Here is a 4,989-nt window from a genome sequence, read left to right as displayed (position 1 = left end):
CGGAAAGAGAGAGCACGCGGCCCGGCCGGGGCGGTGGGAACGTGGCCAGCTTCGCGTTCCAACCGGAGCCGCGTGGTGTGGAGCCAGGCCCTCGCTGCCCCACGTCTGTCCCCTCATCCAGACACAGCGGGGCGGGGCGGGGGGGGGAACTAAGCCATCCGTGAGGGGACGGCGCCAAGACGAGGGAGAAGGTGTGCAAAGGGCCTGTGCGCAGCCGGCGCCGGGCTCCCACCAAGGCCGCGGTGCCCACCCAGGGCCGCCGGCGGGTGCCGTGCACCATCTCCTAAACCCACGCAGCAAGCTGTGGCCCTCGCCGTGACCACCGTCCTGCCCATTTCATGGAGGAGGAATCAGTTCGGAGAGGCTCACGGCTGGGCCCCGCGGTGCACCTGGGGCAGGGCCGGGTCTCCCCCAGGCTTCACAGGCCGCGCTCCCCCATTCTGCCCCTTTGCCCTGGATGCTGGGGGCGCCCGTAGGCTGGGCCCAACGTCTCCACTGGGGCCACAGGCTGGGAGGTCACCCTCCGCCGTCCCTGCCCTTCCCTTCCCCTTGTAGCAGCTGGGAGCGGGTTAACTAGGATTAGTTAACTGTGGCCCCGTGGGGAGGGGGGAGGGAGGGGCCCCGGCTGTGAGCCCCTGTCCCCATCCCTGAGAGCTCCGTGGCACTCGCCTGGTGCGAACGCGATGCCCACGAGGGGAGGAGGGCCGCGCGTGTCCTTCCGGGAGCCGGGCTGGGCGCCGGGGTTGGCCTCCACAGGGGCGTGCGGACCGCTCTGCGTGGGCCCATTCGGAGGACCGTCGGGGAGCACAGCTGGGCCTGTGGCCGGAGGGCGAACCGTCCTGGGGGCCGTCCCGGGAGCCCGGGCGCGAGGCCTGGACGGGAAGGTGCAGGCGCCGTGACAGGAGCTTGGCCTGTTGAGGGCCTTGGAGTGTCCACGAGCCTGCAGCTCCCCTTCCGTGCAGTTCCCACGTGAATCAGCAGATGACTCAGAACAGAGTCCCTGGTTCTGGGGGGCGCGGGGACCCCAGAGACGCTTGGGGGTGGCGGCCGAGCCCCGGGGCTGCACCAGGGACACACTCCTCACAGTGTGCAGCTGGGCGATGGCCCCCGGGTCCCCTCCCACCACCCCCCCCCCGGGGCTGCCTCTCAGCAGGACCTGGGGTCGTCGAGGGCAAAGACCGGTTGTCTGATGTCCCCGCGGCTCTGCACACGGGAAGGGGGTCAGCCAAGGCCGCTCACGTTCACTCGGCCAAACCCCGGGGTGTTTGGACTCAGGCCCCTCCACGTCTGCCGAGCACCTTCTCCGGGTCAGGCTCTGAGCTGAGCTTGAGGTTCCAGCGGGAAGTGAGGCGGATGCGGGCCTGGCCTCAGGGGCTCTCAGGCTGGGGGCAAATGCCTGGTCACAGGGGCCACGTCACAATCGCAGGTGCAGAGTGCTGCAAAGGGGAGACTGGGTGGTGGGGTCCGGCCCGGCCGGGGGTCCAGAAGCCTCCTGGGGAAGCCCAGCCTGAAAGAAGCTGTGCGGGGCATCCTCCATCCCTTCCACAGCACGTCGGGGCCAGGGCCCTGGGGCAGGACCGCTGCTGGCCTCAGGAGACAGGCCCAGAACGAGCCAGATGACGTCATGATCTGGGAGGACAATCGGGGGGATGAAGGGGATCAAACAGTGGACGGCGTAGTAGCTGCAGGGTGGGCAGGGCGGCCGGGTGCTCGGGAAGGTCTCCGAGGAGGCGACGTAGGAGCAGCCACCCGACCAGGTGAGACGGGCGGCACCCGCATGCTCCTTCACACCCCAGGGCCTTTGCACTTGCTGTTCCCTGCACAGTGAGGTCCTCCCCCGGCCCCGCACCATCTTCCACACCACTGGTTCCTTCTCAGCCGTGTTCCCTTATTCCGATCTCGACTCGAGTATCTCCTCCTCCGAGAGGCCGCCCTGAGAAGCCGCCCTAAGCCTGTTCCCGTCCTAGCCCCGTGTCGTCTTTCCGGTTCTCAGCACTGACCGACATGAGCTTGCTGGTTGGGTGCTGTTGGCGTCCCACCTGCCCCCACAGGGAGGGAAGCCTCAGGACCTTGAGGCCGTGTCCATCTGGGCCACTGCTGTGTCCCCGGCCCTGGAGCCGGGCCTCGCACAGAGCGAGTACCCATCAGTACTTGGTGAACGAATGAAAATGTTCGGGGCCCCCTTGTGCAGCTGGGGAAGCCGATCAAGCCTCTGTCCTACCCCCTGGGGGTCTGGCAGGCCCAGGGTGACCCCCAGGGTGACCCCCAGGCCCCCCACCCACCCACCGGCTGCCCAGGAGGTGCTTCCTTTGTTCTTCCTCGGGGTTTCTGCAGCGGGGAGGCCGAGGGTGTTCTGGGTTTGGTTTTTGTAATTGGTTTGATATGATCATGAAAAGTATCTAAAAATTGGACAGCTGGAAATGTTTTTCCTCCCATTTATTACTTAAAACAGCCTTAGAGTCTGGGGTTGTTTTTAAAATCAGATTCTCCTCACTAAAAAAAAAAAAAAAAAAAAAAAAAAAAAAAAATTAAAAATAAATAAATAATAAGAAAGTAAATGCCGTGAGCCCCCTCTTGCATGTTTCTGAAGAGACCCCACAAGGTCGTGACAAGGCCTTAGCTGGTGGGGTGCGGGGGCCCCTCGGGGTCCAGACGAGACCCGGGGGGCGTCCAGGGCTGGGCCTCGGCCATCCCGCAGTCACACTCTCAGGAGGGGAAGATAAATTAAGATGAGTGTATTGCTCAGTTAGACATTAGCCACGCCAGTGAAAAAGTATCGTGAATGTTAAAACGGCCCGGGCTAAAATATACTGAGGTTAAAATACAGGGTAACTTTACAAATCACTAATAATTTCTTTGGCTTTCACTGCAATAACATTGATTTAATTCATTAGATTCCTTTCTAAATCTATATTTCAGTTTTAGAGTTGTCAGTTTCTGTTAATGACAATTTTGCCCCATCTGTTCCAACATGAAAATGAGGCTCCTTGCCGCAGACAAGATAGATCTCTAAGAGTTTAAGAAGGAGAAGTCTTAAAGGTATTTCACTCCGACGAGGCCCCGTTTTGATGATTCACACTCGGAAGGAAGCCGCCGCCCACAAGAGAACTTTGCGTCGACGCCCGTGGAAAGGTGGACCCTCCCGCCCCCCCGTGCCCGACCTCATCCCCGCCGAGCGCCCGCCCCGTGGCCACCCCCGTGGCAGACCCCACCGCGCTACCGTCCTTTCATAGTTCGGAGGGGGAATATTCCAAACATTACCACGCATTCTTTTTTTCTTTCTTTCTTTCTCCTTTTTTTTTTTTTTTTTTTAATGACAGAGCAATAATTCTGGGTGTCAGCGTATCAGGATTCCAGCGGCTGTGATTGGAATGAAAATGAGCGGCTGTAGGTCGTCCATTGGAATCGTCATATTACAGTAAAAGTCATTTCCGTGAGCCCGGTGTGCGCCTCCGTCTGCCGAGGGGGCGGTGTCTGGGCTTCCAGCTCGGTGACACACGTCCCCGACGTCCCCCTCCGGCCCGCCAGCCCGGACAAACCGCCCGCCTTCTGCAGGAGACGGTTTTGGAAGTGTGAGCCCGAACCCAGAACCAGGCGATGGCATCTGGAGGGCGGGTTCGGGCTGAGCACGGGCCCCTGAGAGGCGCGGACCACCGCTGGGCACCCCTGGAGGGAACGGGCCCTGGCCGGCCACCAAGACTTGGGCGGGGGGGAAGCCTTTGCTGATGGGCAATCGTGCAGAAGCAGACGTGCCCACTGGCGAGGCCTCGGTGTGCAGCCCACGACCCAAGGAACTGGGGTGGGAGGTGGTTTCTTTTTTAAATTTAAAAACCTTCTAGAAAAAAAAAAAAACAGGCCGGCATTAAAACATATATGGAATTAGGCCCCATCGTCAAAGTTAATACCCACCATATGTATTTACATTCACCTCCACTCCAACAAATCGAGTTCTGCATTACAGCACGGACGGAAGAGGAGATTGCCTCTCAGCCGGGCTGACAGGGGGCTGAGTTACTGTTTTGCCGTAGACTTCTCCGGCACGTCCAAAGACAGTGGAGGGAAATCGGGACTGAAAATCCCCCTTTTGGATCTGCCTCCTAATTTCAAATACAAATTAGCGGAATTTTAACATTTCGGATGTCACACCTTGAGCAAATTAAAAATCAACAAAAATATTAAGGTTCCCCGTGACCCGCTCAAGTGTACAGAATGTATAAAAACTTTAATCAAACACTCGGGCTTGCTCAGTCTTAAATTGTGCTACTTTAATAGTTTCTTTTCTGTTTATATTAATGACACATTCCCATCGAAAGATATCGCCGTGCAGAAAAGCCATCACAACATTTCTAAGGTTGAATGAATGCAGTTGTACTCATGGTTTTTTAATAAAAAGATCTCTTTCTATTAAGTCCCCTCCTCTTTCTTCTTCTGCTTTTTTTTTTTTTTTTTGTTTGTTTGTTTGTTTGTTTTTTTGGTTTTCTAAGGACCAAGGCTCTCCTCCATGTGTACAGAGGCCCGGGGAGTGATGTGAATACACATCGGCACGCACGCTGCCTTCCGTGTGCAAATGCCTGCTTTCTAGCACCGTTTCCTCACATACCCCGGCCTAGGATGAGGCCGCGGGGAGGGTGGGGGGCGTGGAAGCCCCGATTGCTTTCTCTAAGCATCAACCAAAGGTCTCATCACTTGGGGAAATGTCTTAATTTGCTCTTGCCAGCAAGGCGGTGGTCTGCATACGCTCCTGATTCCGTTGGGGAGGGCGGGCCTAATGCAGGGTGAGTGGAAGACTCCGGGCTCTTGGGGGTACAGCTTGGGATTTAAGACCCCCTCGCTCTTCGGATCTTTGAAAACCTCCGGAGAGCTCCCACACCTTCTTAGGTTAAAGTTCTCACGCTGCCTCTCTGATCTGAGGCTTGTCTGGAACTCCGAAATGCAGGGGTGACCCAGCCTGCTTGCAGGCCTCATACGGGTCTCCAGTTGGGGCAAAAC

General features: G+C 58.0%; 1 long non-coding RNA gene across 1 annotated transcript; it reads left to right on the top strand.

The window, feature by feature from the left end:
* Positions 1 to 1,177: 1,177 nt before the first annotated feature.
* LOC111098411 lies at positions 1,178 to 4,233 on the top strand. The gene is made up of 3 exons (XR_005353240.1): positions 1,178 to 1,757; positions 2,983 to 3,132; positions 3,321 to 4,233. It is a non-coding gene; the product is annotated as an uncharacterized LOC111098411 (long non-coding RNA).
* The last annotated feature ends 756 nt before the right edge of the window (positions 4,234 to 4,989 follow it).

Source organism: Canis lupus, chromosome 1, assembly GCF_011100685.1.
Source record: "Canis lupus familiaris isolate Mischka breed German Shepherd chromosome 1, alternate assembly UU_Cfam_GSD_1.0, whole genome shotgun sequence".
NCBI classification, from domain to species: domain Eukaryota; kingdom Metazoa; phylum Chordata; class Mammalia; order Carnivora; family Canidae; genus Canis; species Canis lupus.
The sequence above is the reverse complement of the archived record's forward strand: the minus strand, read 5'-3'. Positions and strand labels throughout refer to the sequence as shown.